Source organism: Oryctolagus cuniculus, chromosome 1, assembly GCF_964237555.1.
Source record: "Oryctolagus cuniculus chromosome 1, mOryCun1.1, whole genome shotgun sequence".
In the NCBI taxonomy this organism is placed as follows: Eukaryota; Metazoa; Chordata; class Mammalia; order Lagomorpha; family Leporidae; genus Oryctolagus; species Oryctolagus cuniculus.
The window spans coordinates 2638081-2656763 of NC_091432.1; the positions used below are offsets into that span (position 1 = coordinate 2638081).

The 18683-nt window shown below is 63.2% G+C and overlaps 1 protein-coding gene across 8 annotated transcripts in view; it reads right to left on the reverse strand.

The window, feature by feature from the left end:
- SHANK2 (SH3 and multiple ankyrin repeat domains 2) overlaps nucleotides 1-18683 on the reverse strand; it is a 386561-nt gene that overhangs the window by 253470 nt on the left and 114408 nt on the right. The gene's annotated exons all lie outside the window — the stretch shown is intronic.

Sequence of the window (18683 nt, forward strand, 5' to 3'; positions counted from 1 at the left end):
CATCCTCCAATGCACTCCCGGGCCACAGCAGAGAGCTGGACTGGAAGACGAGCAGCCGGGACTAGAACCAGGCGCCCATATGGGATGCCAGCGCCACAGGCGGAGGATTAACCTAGTGAGCCACGGCACCGGCCCCATAAACCCCCTTCTTGATAAACAGTGGGATGAGCCACCACTGGGGACATCGGCGCCCCGTACCAGAGCGCTGGTTCGAATCCCGGCTGCTCTCATCCAGCTCCTTGCTAATGGCCTGGGAAGCAGCAGCAGATGACCCCTGCACCCGGATGGAGTTCCAGACTCCTGGCTTCCGCCTGGTCCAGTACTACTGTTGCTGCCGTCTGGGGAGTGAACCAGCAGATGGAAGCTTTCTGTCTCTCTCTCTCTGTCACTCTGCTTTTCAAAGAAATGAATGAACCTCTTTAAAAAATGAAACTCAGGGAGCTCTCCTGGTCCCTTGGTGACGACCCAAGGAATGCTCAGGTCAGGTGGGGCGAGTCCGCTCACAAGAAGGTGGCCAGCTCACTGCTCCGTGCCTGCTGGCCGTGCCCACGTGGCCACCACCACCGGGAGCTGAGCCCACAGGGCTGGCCGCAGCCTCAGATCTGGCCCTCAGGGTCCCAGCTGCGGCCCTGGTGTCTGAACCGCTGGCTCCAGGAGGGAGGCGCAGGTGCCGAGGGCAAGGGGAGGCAAACGCATCTCAGAACGAGAAGGGATCCAGGCGCAGACTGGCCACACCCCCACAGCCACACGAGGGCCCCACAGACGTGCCCGGCCAGGTGTTAACAGAGAGAGAGGGACAGCCCTGGCTGGAAGCAGCTGTCACAGGTGGAGAAGCTTCGGCCCCCGCCGAGAAGGGACGAGGTCCTCATCACCTGCAACGTGGCGGCCCACGGGGAGAGCGAGGCAGGGCCCAGCTCACTTGGGTCTGCATGTCGTCCGGGGCTCCAGATACGTGGCCCTGGGTCTCATTACTGCCCACCGGGCGCGGCCCGGGCAGGGCCCTGCTGCCCCAGGGTCACGTGCACCCTCGGTGGCCTCATTGAGGGAGGACAGCCGCGTGGACAGGGTCCTGGCGGCTCCGGCTGTGTGCGTCGCACCCCACCCCCTCCCCAACTTCACCACCAGGGATGATTACAAACACTCGCCCCGTGCCGCCCCCACCCACAGCCCACTTGCTCACGTGATGGGAGAGCTCCCAGAAAACAAACAGCGTTCGATCCCATGGGACGGGCGATTGAGAAGCTGAGGAGCCAGCCCCTGAAGCTTCCTGGGTTAGAACACTGGGCCTAAGCAAGTTGTCCGTGACTGCCAGTACCTGCTCACCTCTCCCTGCCTCTCAGATCCCCCGCTCTGGGCTCCCCCGGCAGCCCCCAGCCTCTCCCATCAGGACCCCTGCAGCCACGTCCCTGACCTGCAGGGCTGGCCCTGCCCACCTCCCTGAGACCCCACCCACGGAGAAGGAGGGAGCCAGTCTTCCCCCTTCTCAAGCTGGATCCAGCACCTTGCACGGGTGACACTGCAGTGACACACCCGGGGAAGAAGCACGTCCACCCAGCCTGCACACGGCCATCTGCTCCATCCCAGGAGGATCCGGGGGCTGTGGCCGCTGCAAGTCGGGCACGAAGGGACTTCGCCAGGTCGCATGGTCACACCGCTCCTGCCAGGGGCCGGAGGTCACACCAGCCTGGGTGGGCCGGGCACACACGATCCCCAGGAAAATTGTTCCACCGCCTGCGTACCTGCCCACTCGCTCCTCCCAGCCTGCACCAGGTGCCCCAGCAGGACCAGGAGGCACCGGGCATGCACTGCTTGGCATTGGCAGCCCTGAGAACACGCAGCCTGGAGAAGCACACAGAGCACCCTCGCCGCCCTGGTCCTGCTGGCTCCTGTCTGGCCCTGCAGGGCCACGCAGTGTAGACAACTGGCTGGAGGGTAAGGAGAGACCGGCACCATCAGCACTAGCTGGGAGGACTCAGAAACCACGGTCAGCACCTGTGTGTCAGCGAGACAAAGCCTGGCTAGAGGGAACGGGACTTCCAGCTGCCCCTCACAGACGGTGAGTGGGCGGACAGGTGAGTGGATGGATGGATGAGTGGATGGGTGGGTGGGGGACAGATGGGTGATGCATGGGTGGGCTGGTGGGGGGGGGTGTGGGGTGGATGGGTGGGGGGTTGGGGTGGTTGGGGGTGGGTGATGGATGTGTGGATGGGTGGACAGTTGGACAGTCACAGCGGCTGTGAGTTTCCCACCTCCCCCACGTCGGGCGTCTGAGCCTCCCTGGATCATCCCATGGAAAGTGCCAACAGCGCTAAAGGCAGGGCAGGCGGGCAGGCCTCCAAGTCCCACTTTGTTAGGCAGAGCCCCCAGGTCCCAGAGAGCCCCCAACAGCGCTAAAGGCAGGCCTCGGAGTCCCACTTTGTTAGTCAGAGCCCCCAAGTTCCAGAGAGCCCCCAACACGCAGCTGGCCCAGCAGTAACGTGTCTGCCAGGCCCTGGGCCTGCTGCCCACCAGGCACCTGCTGCCCCCTCCCAGGGCAGCCAGCACCACCCAGGACCCTGGCACCCTCTGGACAGAAGCCAAGGACTGCCTTTGCCCGCCGCGTGCCTCACCTCTGGCCTCTGTTTGGGACTTCCGGCTCTCACTGCGAAGGCTCGGTCAACAGTCAGCACCAAATGTCCCCACCACAGGGACAGAGGAGATGCATCCCGGGCCGCAGGAAGAGCGACTAGGAGTCGCGCTCGAGAGCTGGTCCTGGACTCACAGAGACCTCCCTGGTTCCCAGGGCTCGGAACCCGAGTGCCCAGCGGGGCAGCCACAGCCCCAGGCTCCCTGCCCCTCAGTGGCACAGGGCAAGTCAGCCGGAGGGTCTGCAAGGACCGAAGTGGATGGCGCACAGGACTCGGCACTCCTGCCGGGCTTGGGTGGGAACCGCCCCACCTTTCTCCCTGGGGGCCCCGTCTCCTGACAGAGACCCTGGTGTCTGTCACAGGCATCAAGGCCAAGTCCCTGGTCAGGTGCCCAGGGAAGCCTGAGTGGCTGACCAGTCCCGTGGCCCACCCGGTGCCCCCGTGGACATGGTGGGGTCCCATGGCCCACCCAGTGCCCCCGCGGACATGGCGGAGTCCTGTGGCGGGGTCCAGTGGCCCACCCGGTGCCCCCGCGGACATGGCGGGGTCCCGCGGCCCACCCGGTGCCCCCGCGGACATGGTGGGGTCCCATGGCCCACCCAGTGCCCCCGCGGACATGGTGGAGTCCCGTGGCGGGGTCCAGTGGCCCACCCGGTGCCCCCGCGGACATGGTGGGGTCCCGCGGCCCACCCAGTGCCCCCGCGGATGTGACGCCCAGCTCTTGCTGCTCAGGGCCTGGGCCTGGGCCTCTCCAGCAGGAGCCGACACAGGGCGAGAGACTGTTTTGCATCATGATGTCAGGACGACAGCCAGACAACCGTCATAGGCCACCCACTGACTGCTCCGAGGGCCAAACAACAGTGCCCACGGCCTTCAGTGCCTCCGCAGGCCACGGGCCTGGCTGCGTGGCTCCTGTGTGTCATGTCAGGACCATCGTGTGTATGCGCACATGTGTGTGTGCTTGTGTGATGTGTATGTACATGTCTGTGCATGGGCGTGTGCACGTGTGGAGGGCTGGCAAGAGAGGGGCGTGGCCACTGCAGCTCCCGCCAGTCCCACCCTGGCGTCCCGGCCCTGAAGCATGGCTGGATACAGGGTCCACAGAGTCACAAGACGACACTGAGAGCAGACGGTGCACCTCAGCTCTCGTCCCAGCCCAGACGTGCGGGAGCTAAGGTTAGGGAGGGGCTGCACCCAGCCTGTGCTCCCAGGAGGAGGCGGGGCCGTGCAGGAGTCCCCACGGAACATCTGCTTCTCACCCTGGCTCGCAGTCCGTCCTAAACGCACTCATCGAAACTCACGGCCACGTTCACACAAGACGGCGGCGATGGCGCTGCACTTGCAGGTGCCGCGTGGCCAGCTGTGTCCTCACTCCCTCCTGCACGGGGCCCTGTCCGGCAGGCGTGGCGGGGAGCACGTGGAGCGTTACAGGACGCTTCACCTCAAACGGCAGGCGTGGCTGGGCAGACCACTCAGCCCGTGGCCACCTCCAGTCCTCGCCTCCCTGGAAACAGGCACAGCCCTGCACCACCCACGCCCTGTCCACAGCTGCTTCTCCCCTGGACGTGACCGCGGCCGCCTAACCTGCCTCCCTCGAGGCAATCCAAAGGTTCTTCGTAAACACATAAATCACGGAAACGTCTCAGCCAGAACCCCTCGGAGACCTTGTGTCGCCTTCAGAACAACAGAACTCAGACCGCAGGCTTCAGACCAGGGGCTCAGCGCTGCAGCCACACCCCACCCAGCGACGCCGGGGCCCAGCCAAGCTGGCCTCAGCGACAGGCGGGGCACGTGTCCAGGGCAGGCTCCTCCCACCTCCTAGCCCGAACGCCGCCCTCAGCAGAGCCGTCCTGAGCGCCCCTCATTCGTCCTCACCTGTGACTTCCCCAAACTTTCTCCACGGTGGCACCAGGGCTCTAGGTCCCGGGTTAGAAATTCTCAGCACCCAGCCGCTCCACTCGGATGCACACGGGGGTGGATAAATGCAGAGATGGGTGGGTGGAGGGACAGCTGGCTGAGCAGGTGGGTGGGTGAATGGATGGACAGGCGGATAAACGGGTGGGTGGGTGGGTGAATGGATGAGTAGGGACGGCGTGCGGGTGATGGATGGATGGATGTCATAAACCCCACAGAGTCAAGGAAATTCCTTCAGAGAAGTGAAGAAACTCAGCTGCTTACTGAAGACACACAGCCAGCAAGTAACAACACAGGGCAAGTCCCTGCCCCACACGCGACCTGCCAGCGAGGCCTGGGACACATACGGGCTGGTGGTGCCAGCAGAGCCGGGGGACGCACTGCACCCTCTTCCCATCTGGTCCGAGCACCCCAGAACCCACAGGAGGGCTCTGCAGGGCCACACTTCACAGCACGGACTACCAACGGAGCCCAGGTCCCAGGGCAGACAGGCCCACACCAACCGAGCCCCGCCCCCACGCAGTGAGCCCCTTACAGACTGAGTCCCACCCCCAGCGCAGGGTCAGGCCCACAGTGACCGAGCCCCGCCCCCAGCACAGCGTCAGGCCCACACAGACCGAGCCCCACCCCCAGCGCAGGGTCAGGCCCACACAGACTGAGCCCCGCCCCAGCGCAGGGTCAGGCCCATCCATGGGAGGCCGTGCCCTCTTCACTGGGCTCTGGCGGCACCAGCCCAAGCTCAGCACAGACCCCGTGCTCTGTCGAGACCTCTGCCACCTTCCTCCCCACCTCCTCCCCGCACCACGCCCATGTCTCCCACGCAGGGCTCAAAAGTCATCTTCTCTTAGGAGCCTCCCTGCCGCACACCAAGCTGAGCGCAGCCCCCTGACCCTGCCGCCCCACCTCCCCGGGGCACACTGTCCTGAGCTCCCGAGTACAGGCATCTGCCAGGGGCTCACCGCAGCCCAGCTGTGTCTCCCGCTGTGGGGCCTCTCCCCCGCCACGGCTGCAGTGGGCCCGCGGATGTGAGTGCGTTCTGAAGTTAAAGTGATAAGGAGGTAAGAAGCAGAGCCTTTGGTTCAGGGCACCCAGGTGTGTCCTCCACTGGCCGTCTCTGTCCCCACCTGGGCCAGCTCGCTCAGGTCCCCTTGGGGACAGGACCCTGTCCTCGCCCTTCAACCAACTCAGTCCACGAAGCAAGACCAACAGGGCGCCACCAGTTCACCTGCGCAGACAGATGGAGGCTTGCCCAACCTCTCAACACCGTGGAGAGAGGAGGAGCCAACGGGTAGGAAATCCTGCATTTTAGAAAAACTGGCACGGTCCACTCACACACCACCCACCCACCCACCCACCATCCACCTACACGCCCATCACCCAGCCAGCACTCAGCCCGACCACCTACTCCACATCTCTACCAGCCCTGCGTCTGTCCGTGTGTCCGTCCATCCATCCATCCACCCCTTCCTTCACTCACCAAATACTGGGTGGGCACTGGCTGTGGCCAGGCACTGTGTTGGGCACATGGGAGAGGGGAGAACTGGCTAACGGCTGAACCCCAAGCCCAAGAATGGCCCAGCGTCTCCAATCTGCACCCCCAGCAGCAAGCTGGGAGGGGCGCGTGCCCTTAAAACACCATAAAACAGGGTCTGGTATTGCAGAACAGGATTACGGTGGAAACTCAGACACCACTGCAGACCACACGGTGTTCCAGCACGGCTCCAGGACAGAGGACGGGACACACCCCAGCGGGCCTGGGTGCGAACCCCATCACAGCACACGACCCAGTCACAGTTCTCACGGGGAGTCTTATTTGGTGGAAAACTGGCTGCTTAGATCATAAGTTGTGTTAAAAAAAAAAAAATAACTTGCGCAAATGCCTTTTTCAGACTTCACAGCACTGAGGTGGCGCTTCCCACAGGCCAGGTAACCAACGGCAGCTCTGAACCAGGGTCTGTTCCTGTGACCCTCACAGCCAGGTGCAAACGCCGTACCCACCGCCTTCTATGCAGGCTGCAGGGTCTCAGCCTGGAGACACAGGCCCAAGGCCAACAGCGGCTCTGCAGGTGTCAGTGCTGTGTCCGCCTGTCTGTGCGCCCATCCATCCATCAGTCATTTGCCCATCGTCCACCCATCATCTATACACCCATCTACTCATCCATCACGCACCCACCCATCATCCATCCATCAGTCATCCACTGATGGAATACCCGTCCATCCACTCATGCACCTATCCACCCACCCATCTACTCATCCATCACCCATCCATCACCCATCACCCATCACCCATCCATCACCCATCAATCATCCATCCATCACCCATCAATCATCCATCACTCACCCACCCATCATCTACCCATCACCCATCAATCATCCATCTATCACCCATCAATCATCCATCCATCACCCATCACCCACCCATCACCCATCCTCCCATTCGTCATCTGCTCATCCATCATGAACCCATCCATCATCCATCAATTACCCATCCATCACCTATCAATCCCATCCATTATCCATCCACTCACCCATTGTACATTCAAATTTAATTGAGTATCCACTGCATTCCAGCTGTGGGGCACTGGCAGGGATCAAGCCAGACAGGGTCGCTGACCTCAGGGAGCTCAGTAGGACAATAAGTAACCTGGATACGACCCTCACCTAGACCAACGGACAGCACCTGACCTGGACGGGGTGGGTAGGAGCAGAAGGGATCGGGTGCAACAGAAAGGCAGGGGGCAGAGGGCCCAGGAGCACAGAGCTGGGACACAGCGGTCACACAGGCTCTCCCAGGCCACAAGGAAGCTGGTCAGTAGCAAACTCACTGCCCTGAAGTGGCTCAGCACTGGAGGCGAGGCGAGGCGAGGCGAGGCGAGGCGAGGCGAGGCGAGGCGAGGTCCGCTCTGGGCCTTGTCTGAAAAGATCTGCCTTCCAGCCGCTGAGCTGGAGAACGGGCCACAGGTGGAACCAAGAGGCGGGCAGCGAGGCCCCTGCACTGCTCTGTGTACCTGGGCGAGGGGTGACGGAGCAGGGCCTGGGAGACAGCCGGACAGCGCGGAGGCGCGGGGCCTGCTTCTAGGATCTGGGGTTTGGAGACAGGACGCGGGGCAACAGGAGGAGACCCGCGAGTGGGGTTCTGGCTCCTGGCTTGGGACACGCACTGGACCCCAGAGAAAGGGAGTGATCTGGGTGCTCGGGGAGGCAGGGCGGCCGGCGGGGCGGGGCAGGGGCCAGGCCCAGCACCTGGAAGTTGGGATTGACAAGGAGACTCGGATGTGGAGCTGCCTCTGGGTGAGAAGACACCTGTGTCGGGGGCTCAGGTGCACGCAGTGGGCGGTGACCGGCCGGGGCGGCTCTGAACCACCCACAGGGCGGGGAAGCACCTATGCGCAAGTGCAACTTTGAAATCTGAGCAGATCCGGAAGTGCCCTCAACACTGCCCCGTTCCCGGGACAAACGTGGCCAAACAAGGCCTGCGGTCATCATGGATGGCCTGTGTCCTCAGAGACAGGGGCCAGCGAGACGGGGCTGCCGCCGGCTTTGCCAACACAGTCCCTCGGCCCTGGCTTTGCCAGCACCTGCACCACGCGCACTCATGTGGCCCTCCCCACAAGGCCTGGCTCAGCTCAGCCCCCCCAAAGCTGGCCATGCCTGGACGAGGCCCAGGTGCCCTCTGCTTGGCTGCCCTGGCTGCCCTGCGAAGCCTGGGCATGGCTGTGAGGGAGAAGGCAGAGCTCACCTGTCTGCTCCAATGGCCAATCCTCATTTGTATCTTTGTCCCCAACGGAGGCTCAGCGTGGAGGCTAACACTTCTCTCACACCCAGCTGCTCTCCTGCACCTCGGGGCTGCGGCCACAGAGGTCACCGGGCGCCCCCTTCTGACCCCTTGGTGCCGGCCATCAGGATGGCAATGGACAGAGAAGTGTGTGCCGCCCCCACCCCAAACCCCTGCCCGCAGCACCTCGAATGTGACCTGCTCTGAGGCAGGGTCGTCTTCAAGGTCGTCAAGTCAAAGCAAAATCATCCAGGTGGCCCTCACCCAACACGACAGGTGCTCCTTCAGGACAAAGGCACGGGAGAGCCCGAGGCCGGGACCCGGACCTGCAGCCCAGCACTGAGGAAGGCCACCCTGCTCACAGGGCTTCGTGATGCACGCACGGCGCCGATACGGGGCTGACACAGCTGCCGGGGACCCCCGTCGCACCCCCACGTCCACCTGCTGCCCTGAGCCCCGGTCGTCCAGAGGCAAAGGAAGAGGCGCCTGCCTCGGGGCACTCCTCTCCCGTCACAACCCCCGTGGGACTCCAGCCACTCCAGATGGACGGGGGTGTGGGCAGGGGCAGGGGCAGTGAGGGAGACAGGAGTACCCAGGGGGTGGGGGTGGGGCAAAGAAAAGGTGGAAGAAAAAGTAAGGGGTGCTGGCGTCTGTGTGTGCAGAGCCCAGAGTGAGCGCCGGCCACAGGTGGTGCCGGTGGCTGTGCCCACGGCGTCCACAGCCAGCCCCAGCTGCCGGCTCAGCCGGACGCGCGCTGTGGGATGAGGAAGCCGAGGCCTCTTGGGAAGTACCCTGGATGGGACCACTCCATGCCAGGTGGGATTCTCCAGGAAAAACCCGCTGTGTGGCAGGGAGCTCACCCAGCCTCGGGACGGAGTGGAGGTCCGTGACCCCACATCTACGCACTGAGCCCCCGCCCCAGGGTGCTGCTGTTAGGAGGGACCTCCATCATTAGTGGCACCGGCGCCCTCACAGAAGGACCACGGGGGGGCGCCGTCGCCCTGACGCAGCCTGCAGCCTCCGGGGCTGTGCACCACACACGCCTGCCCTTTCCAAACTCCGGCCCTGAACCCCGGTGCCTGGGGACAGCAGCCTAGACGGACTCAACCTCTTCCTTGAGGCCCCAGGAGCAGGTCGGGGGGCCTGCAGCCCACAGTGGGCACGGAGGGGAGACACCCAGTCGCAGGCCTGACTTCTCTGGCTGGACGAGGGGCCGTGCAGGAGAGGAGAGCGGTTAGGGCAGGGGCAGTGTCTGCGTGCAGCCCGACAAGCATCGAGCGCTCACAGACCAGAGGCACTGCTCTGCAGGGTGCAGACACGAACGCGGAGGCCCGGGGGACCAGCTCTACCCCCGGAACCCACGCAGCAGCAAGGGCAGAAGTCGGGGGCCAGGAGGACGCCTGTGACGCCCGAGCCCTGTGGCCTGGCCGTGGCCGTGACGCCACCGCGTGCGGCCTCATTCCCCAGCCACCTGCCATCAACATCATCCTCGGGCTCCCAGCCGTGGACTCAGGAGACGCCGGCGGACACCGCTGGAAGAGGGGCATGTTCCTTCATTTGTTCATTCATTCATTCATTCGCTTAGCACAAACCAAGCCCCTGCCCTGCGTGAGCGTCAGGGAACATGCCCCAGTTTCTGTCCTCACCTCAAAAGCCAAGCGTGGCTCCCGTGTGCCAGCTGCCTCGCCCCTGGACAGCCTCTATGTCCTCCCTCGGCTCCTCCGCCGCCAGCAAGTGCACCGTGGGCTCTGCGCTGTGCCGGGCCCCACCAGGTGAGGGCTGCAGGTGCCGGCTCTGCACGCCCTGGGTCAGTCCCTGCATCCACCACAGGGCACACGGAGCCGATGCGGCATCTGCACTCTCGGAGCAAGCCTGAGGCGCCATCCACAGACCCAGCCCTGACTCTCAGCCTTGACACAGACCCTGGGGAGGAAGCAGAGCGCTCCTGCTGGCACCACACACCAGGCCCTGGGAGAAGGGAAGCCAGCAGCCCAGGTCGGCTCTGGGTGTCGGGGTCCCCGGGGTCCGAGGCTGACCCCGGGGGTGGGAGGGAGGCACTGAGGTGGGGAGAGGCTAGCAGAGGAGGAGCTGGCCCACGTGCCCTTCTGTGTGGATGCTGGGGAAAGCCAACCTCACCCGTGCTGCCCATGCCAAGAGAGCACGAACCCCAAAGTGGGACCTCAGCAAGAACTTTTCTCGTCCTGTGTCCCCTGGCTTCCAGCGCATCACCCAAGGCGGCTTACAAGCCCGCAGCCTCACGCACCCGCTGCGGACGGAGGCAGGAGCCCCCTTGGGGGTGGGGCCCGGTGCCCACCTGGGGCCTCCTCTTCACGTGACCGCTTCTGGAAAGAGCCGGTCTGCAGAGACGGTTGCTTTCTCAGGTGCGGAGAGTGATGCTTTAACGTGAATTTACGTCTAAGTGGGGACACCACTCGGTCCGCAAGGTGATGTAGGCAGGGGGCAGGGGGCAGAGAGGAGCTGAGGCCCCCATGGGCCAACGGATGCCCCTCCCCCTCCCACACAAGGCAAAACCTCAGGTTCCATCGGTTACAACCAGCATTGGCTAAAAACAGCCAATAAGACTACCGCCACAACCCCACAATGAGTCTGAGCTCATTATAATGTCATTATAATAAAATGGCTGTGCTGACACTCTCACTCCCATCATGCACCGGAGGCCAGGACACTTCCTTGATTTTCAAAAAAGGGCTAGGAAGTGCTCCCGACCCAAACTCCACCCTCATTGCGTATTCAATTAAGCCCCACCCTGGGCACCCCCAGCCCCCCAGGTCAAAGGATGGGACTTGGCCTTGCTGAGTGCTACTTCTGCTCTGCATGGAAACAAATCTTGCTTCTCTGCCGGCCTCTCCCGTTTCCTCGTGGAGCTCCTTCTTTTGTCAAAGACAAGAACCTGGACCCGGCTGCCCTGAGATCACGGGGTCTGGGCTGCTGGGTGGGCGGATTCTGCAGGATGGTGATCAGAGGGCCTGCGAGCTGTCAGCACAGGGCTCACAGGCGTCAGGGAGTGGGCAGGGGCCAGCAGCGGGAGCCCCGGGCCTCACGTCTGCCTCCCACGGAGGCTGGGAGCCCCTGGACAGCGGAGCTGTGGCCAGGACCCTGCGGAATCGTCGAAGGCGGAGCAGACAAAGGAAGGAAATCAAGGTGGGGAGGAACGAGTCACGGTCTCTGGTGGAGAAACCCTGGAGTTTGGGCTACAAGACCACGGGGCCACACACACTGGGGTGCGCAGGGCCTGAGGGGCTCTGTAGGGGCAAGCAGTGGGGACAGCAGCACCGGCCCCGCTTGAACGTGACGTGAGAGGTGGTTGGGAGGCCTCTGGGCTTCCATCCAGACTTCTGCTCAGAGGAGAAGCAGGCCGCACCTGCCCCAGCACCGTCTTGGACGGAGCCCCGGAGTCTGTAGAGGCCGACGCGGGGTTGTCTCAGGGAAGCCAGCACTTCTGCTCCACCAACATGCAGGGACCCCAGCCACCCGCGCCCCCTGGAGCAGCAGACGCGTACGGGGACCCGGCGACGTCGCCTGCTTCACGGCAGGAACGTGTGCACGCCGTCGTTCCCGTGAGCTCACCGGCAGATGCGGGCGGCGTGTCACGGGCAGCCACAGATGAATAATCTCACTAAGGAGGCTAAGCCAAGGCTATAAATAGTCTCCCAGCAGTCGCTTTAGGGGAGCAGCTTCCACGTGCAGACCTCTGTACGGATCCAGGGTGGTGGTCCCTGCGTCCATCTGGCGGCCGTCACTCTGGCTCGCACCGGGTGGAGAGGCTGGGTGGGGGGAGCAGGAGAGGAACCAGGAACCCCCCCATGGTAGGTGAGCCGGCCAGGGGAGGGGACGGCACCACTCTTTTGGGGTTGTGCCAGGCACCTGGGGCCAAGTGACTTTACAAAGAAAAGCTCACAGCTCCAGGGGTCAAAGGGCACAGGCATTAGCTGGGCTCGAGTGGACAGCGTCGCAAGGGCTGCAGCGCAGGCCAGAGGCAGAGGCCAGGTGACCAGACAGGAAGCCAGGAAAGGAGCTCACCTGCAGGTCCCACCTGCTCCCCACATCCCCACTCTGGGGACCAAGGTGCCCACACGGGAACCCCTGGGGGACAAATCACATCCTAACACAGCAGTGGAAACATGTAAGGTGGCCCTCCACTGGCCACGCCATGATGGAAGCCTGAACCTGGTCATCCTGTGCCTTTGGTGTGTCCCCTCTGGGGCCCCAGACAGCTCCCGATCCCTGCTCACATCCCCATCGGCCAATTGCAAAGTAACCTGTAGCCATTCTCACTCCCTAACCCTGACCCTGACCCGACCCTGACCCTGACCCCAACCTCGACCCTCCACTCAAGGGAGGCCTTTGCCAGGTGCTGGAGTCTGGGCTTGCTCTTGGGCCTGGCATTCCTTGCTAGGAGGAAGGGTGCCAGAGTTACCCCCCAAAACAGGGTCCCTTGGGACAGAAGTCCATTCCCTCCATGGCTACTCCACATGCCACCCCCACTCCTCCACCCCCAGACACAGACAAGGCTAAGACAGCCGTGGGGTCTGGCGGGAAGGGATGAGCTGGACGATCCCCACGTCCACCTGGGCCTCTGCCTGGCTGGCAGGGGCCCCAGGGATGAGAATTTGGGTTTACAGGATGACGTCATGGCTCCCCAAAGAACCGTTGCCACGGCAACCGCGGCATCCCAGAACTCGGGGGCTATTCTGAGACACGAAACCGTGAGTTTTGCTTTTCAAATGCAGTTGATGGGATCTGCTTCGACAACGTTAACATCCTCCGACAAGACTCGGGGACGACAGGAGGCGGGGTTCACACCGGGCTGAGGTGCACGTGGCACCCAGGAATCCCACTAGGCAGGAGACCCTTCTATTTAAAAAAAAAAAAAAAAGGCAATTGTCACTGGCCCATCAGGAAACTGAGACAGACAGGAGAGGGCATTTCAAGGACCTCGTGTAAAATTTAAGTAAAGAGATTAATTGGGTGCAGAAAAGTGTTTGGAATTCATGCAGTTATTTCATAAAACGTGCTTTCCACGAACTTTTAAAGGCTCTTGTCTGTGTGGTTCAAGGTTTTCTGCACAAAAATAAATTTATTTCTTATTTATTTACGTTTTGATTGATGGATTTGAGAGGCAGAGTTACGAAGAGAGAGGGAGACAGAGAGAGAGATGGATCTTCTTTCTGCTGGTTCACTCCCCAAATGGCCACAATAACCAGGGCCAGGTCAGGCCAAAGCCAGGAGCTTCTTCCGGGTCTCCCACATGGGTGCAGCGTCCCCAGGTCTTGGGCCATCAGCAGGGAGCCGGAGCAGCTGGCGCCCATATGGGATGCAGCTGTACCTGCTACGCTGCAGCGTGGTGCCATCACCTTGTCTTTTAATTCCACGCGATGGGAACTTTTTGCAGTGCTCCAGAGTGATGGAACTTGGTGATCGGGAAAGGAAATGGGTTTCCGGGTCGATGGAATAAACCTCACCCCAATCTCACCAAATGACAAAGAGCAAACCATGGGAAATCCAAACCACCTGACCCCTGGCGGAAGTTTCTGGAAGCAGGGGCCACTGCTGTGCCAGAGTCGGCCACGCCAAGGCCTGAGAGTCCGGCATCCCCTATCAGCACGCTGGTTCGAGTCCCGGCTGCCCTGCTTCCCATCCAGCTCCCTGCTAATGTGCCTGGGAAGGCAGCAGATGGTGGCCCAAGTGCTCGGGCCTCTGTACCCACACGGGGGACCAAGTTGGAGTTCCAGGCTCTGTGCTTCAGCCAGGACCAGCCCCTAGCTATTGTGGGCATTTGGGGAGTGAACCAGCCATTGGAAGCTCGCTGTGTGTGTGTGCGCATGTGCCCGTGTCTCTCCCCCTCTGTTGCTTTGCCTTTCAAATAAACAAATCTTCCTAAAAATTTTATTTTGTAGGTAAAAAAAAAAATCAGATTTAAGATGGTATCATGTGAGGACCGACGCTAACTGATAAACTGATAAACTGCCGGGCCCCCATATCACGTGTACACACGCATGTGCCCCACATCACTGCCCAGGGGAGGATCAGGCGTGGCTTCCGCTGAGTCAGCTGCTCCCTGCATCCCACCGGGGTCAGCCACCCCAGGCAGGACCCCACCGGGCGGATGCGGGTCAGTGCCACTGGACATTTGTGTGCGGGACCACAGTCCAACCCAGGCGTCCCTGTGGGGTGACCCCCGGCGGTCAGTTTGGCCAATCTCTGCTCCGTGCAGCAAGCTCTTCCCAGTGGAAGTCACGTTAGAACGTCAGAGAACAGACATCGGTGTTGAAGGCATTGTCCGGATTGGAATCTGCGTCTCCTTAAACCTGGTTACCCCGAACTGGCCACACCGTACGCTGCTCTGAGTGCGGCAGGAGGGTCCCGTCAATCACAGTGAGTGACCGGTGAAATTCCAGCAGGAAGTGCGGCTGAGCAAGCGCTGGGAGGCAGGGCGCCCTCTCCTGGCGGCCTCGAATGTGGCCACTGCTGTGTCCTGGCCCCGTGGCTGCCTCTCACCTGGTAAACCTGCATGCAGGAGGACGAAGGTCCTCACCACTCAGCCCCTGAAGGACTCGGGGGGCGGGGCTCAGGTGAGTGAGAGTCTAACGGATACAGCCCCAGGAGAAACGGGCAACCCTGCCTTCCTGCCCCGCTGCACGGTCCTCCCTCGCCCCTCGCCCGCTTCTGTCCTGGGCACACAGAGGGATGCCCATAACCAAAGGTAGGAGGCATGGTGTTCCGAGACTTCCTGCCTCTGTTAGGGCACGCTGATATCTAGCTTGTCTTCTAGAGCCTGGTGGACAACGGCCGGGGAGGGGGGCGCCTGCACCTGCGGGCTGGAGCCCGGGCTTGGGCCAGGGGTCAGTCTCTGAGCTTCCTGAGCCAGCTGTCAATGGTGGCCGTGCACCTGCCGCCTTCCGCACCGTTCACTGGGATCACGCCTGCCCCCGCCCTGCTGGCTGCAGGACGAGCACTTGGACGGAAAGCTGGCCGCCGGCCCGGAACGGGAGGAGGCCAGGCAGGGAGGGATCCAGCTCCCGCCTCACGCCCAGCAGCAGCAGAACTGAGCCTCCCCAGGCCGTGCCGTTAGCTCTTCTCCATGCTCCTGGCGCGGAGAAGGAAAATGGATGCATTCGGCCACCGTGACGGGTCCAGGCACGGGCCATGCCCCACACCACATCACCGGCCGGGGTCCCCCAGAGGCAGAGGAACAGGGAGCCAGGGGCCTCCTGGGCGGGAAGTGGAGGTCAGGAGGGAGGCACCGCTGGGCTCTGTGGGGATGGCCACTGCAGAGAAACATGGGTCTCTGGCGCCTGCACCTGCTGGAGAACAGCTCAGAACAGTCGGCAGTCTACTCACGCAAGGTCAGCTCAGGCCCTGCTCAGTGCCAGGTGCTGTGCCGGCCGGGCTGTGCCCCCGGTGACACGGACAAGCAAGTGGCGGGGGGTGGGGGTCAAGTGTCTGAGAAGGCCCTGGCCAGTGCCTGGGAGTGCTGGCTCCCGCGGGGCAGACGATGGCCGCCACCTTCGGCTCTTCCAGAGCAGGAAGCAGCTCAGGGCAAGTTCAAGTGCCTGTGAAGACGGAGACACCCCCAACCAAGCTGAGACCCTTCACCTTCATGGGAAGATGGGTACCTGGAAGGGACTGTGACCAAGTCTAGAACCCAACACTGGCTACAGCTCTCAACGCAAGCCCAGCTTCCGCTGTGTGGGGGGCGGGGATCCGGGTGACATGGGCACCACGGGTGAGCCCCCACCTCCCTCCGCCATGCTGTCTGGAGCACGTCACCCCGTTAATGGGAAGGGCTAATGCTGGGGAGACCCGGGAAGCCTCGCATCAGGCTACGGGGACCCAGATATGGCCCAGGGACTCTGGCTACATGGGGACCCGGCCCCCGGGTGGCACTTCCGTGGTGGCCTTGCCCAGGGGCCCCTAGGGAAGGCAGCGTGCACCCCGTGAGCCAGCGAGGACTTCCTTCGCTCTAACTGAGGGAGCTTCGAGCTCCCTGCAGGGTGCCCAGGGCTGGACACGGCTCCCTCCCCTCTGGCTCCGGCATGCTTTGCCCACAGCCCAAGACGATGGTGACCGCACAGAGGTGTGGCGACTTGAGACAAGATCCTGGCTCCAGGGCCGGCCAGGAACAAGGCCGCAGCTGCCCGCACGGCCAGCCTCGCAGGACTCCGCCTCTGCCCCTGCCCCACGCGTCTCAGCTGTTTGTCTCGCTCTGCCACGGGAGACTCTGGTGGATGGCCTGTGCATCCAGTCTGCGTTTTCTGGGGTTCTTTGCTATCTGAGGCTGCCCCGCCCCGACCCAGGAGTGTCTCCGGCCAGGGCTGCCTGTGGCCCGTGGCCCTGTGTGTGTGTGCACACGTGCACGTGCCTGGCCTGCACCCCGAGTAGGGCCCCGCCCGGGCTCCGGTGCTCACGGTGGCCGCCGCCTCCCGGGCTCCTCCATCTGTGCCTCAGCCCCAGCACACACGTGAATTCCCCTTTCTTGGACTACCAACCCCACGGAGCCTTCCCACTTCTGCTCATTACAGAGAATCAGAACGCCTGCCTCCATTCAACTCAACTGCACCACACACGTCCCCGCCCCCTGCCGAGGCCCAAACACCTGGAACCCCACCAAGCGCTGCCAGCAAGGACCCTAACAAGAGGCAGCCACGGTGCGGCTGGAGCCAGGGGCATCACCACGGTGACCGCCACGGCCCGGGGGGTGCTGTGGCTGACCCAGGGCCACGCAGAACCTGCCCGAGCAGAACCCACAGTCCCTGGAACCCGCTTTGACACACTTCCGTCAGCGCCAGGAGCCAGCTGCCCATTCACATTCATATCAATCAAGATCCCGACGGCCCCTTGATGGCTGTGCATGCCGCTGGGAAGTCCCGAACTGTGGGCCCAGGATCCTTTCCCCAGAGGGCACATGGGCTGTGCCAGGCCCGCCGAGGGCTGAGGGGCACTCGGAGCAGCGATCGGCCAGCTCTGGCAAAATCGGGGCCTTGTCTGTTGCTCGCAGGCCTGGCGAGCCACGGCAGAGTGGCCCAAAGAGCCCAGCCTCTCCCAGCCGAGGGGAGGGCCTGACAGGTGCTTGAGTCGTGCCCTGGGGTTCCACCTGTTCCGTTCCCACCGTGCAGACCTCAGCACCGGCGTGGGGGACGCTGATGACCAGAGCTTCCCATGGGGCCCAGGGGCTGGAGTGCGCACCCCGATTTCTGTGACACACGGCAAAGCTTGCAGAGTGGAAAGGCGAGACGAGCAGAGCTCCGAGAGTGGGACCGGCTCGGCAGAGGACCCCGAGATGGACGGGGCTGCCGCTGAGTTGGACCTGCCAGGACGGGCAGGAGAGAGCGGAGCTGGACAGGGAGGAGGGGCCGCCCGGGGTCACGGCGCCTGCGTTGGGTAAGGCAGACGGGAACCACAGCCACAAGCCTGGGCGCAGGGGGGAGGTCAGGAACCCCAGGGCCTCGCTGAGGCACCGCCGAGGCCAGGTCATCTGTGCCATCCCCCTGCCCACACACACCTAGTGCCCGGGAGCAGCTCCTGGCCCTCCAGCAGCAGAACCGCAGGTGGGAGCTCGCCGAGGGGGGGGGGGGGCACCTCGGGCCACAGCTGGGTGGATCCAGAGCCCCCGGGGCCCTGCCTGAGACCTGCTCCCAGGGGCTGGGGTCCCCACAGTGACCTTGGCAGAAGGGAGCCGGCACTGGACACGTGCAGGATGCCTGTCCCGCGGGTGCAGAGCTGACCATCTGCCTGCCCAGTCCTCCCGCGTGCTGCTCTCTTAGACCACAGCCAGGATGCTGTTGGTTTTGTAAAATGACACACATGGGGCGGCACTGTGGCGCAGCGGGTAAGGCTGCCACCTGCAGTGCTGGCGTCTCCTGTGGGTGCCGGTTCGAGTCTTGGCCACTCCACTTCCGATCCAGCTCTGCTATGACCTGGGAAAGCAGTGGAAGACGGCCCAGGTGCTCAGCTCCCTGCACCCGTATGGGGCTGCCTTCGTACTGAGGGGGCTGCACAGAGACCTCGGGGCTTTGGGGTGGCAGTCGGACTCGGAGGCGTCCACGGGGCGTGTTGGGGGAGGGCCCTTCCCTAGGGGCCTTAGCAGCCCAGGATGGGGCAGCAAAGATGTGGGAAAGGGTGGGGTTTGGGAAATAGTTCAACGCGGGGGGCATAGAGGTGGCTGTGTGTGTCCATGGTGGGGAGCAGCAGGGGACCTGCTTTCGGGGGCCATACTGCCTGGGTGCCTGTGGCCAGTGAGGGCAAGGGGCAGTGGGACAGGGCGCATCAGCTGCCCAGGCCCTGGCTGCATTTGACTAAAGTGGGACAGGCTACACGGCAAGCTGGACCAGGTGACAAGGCCACTG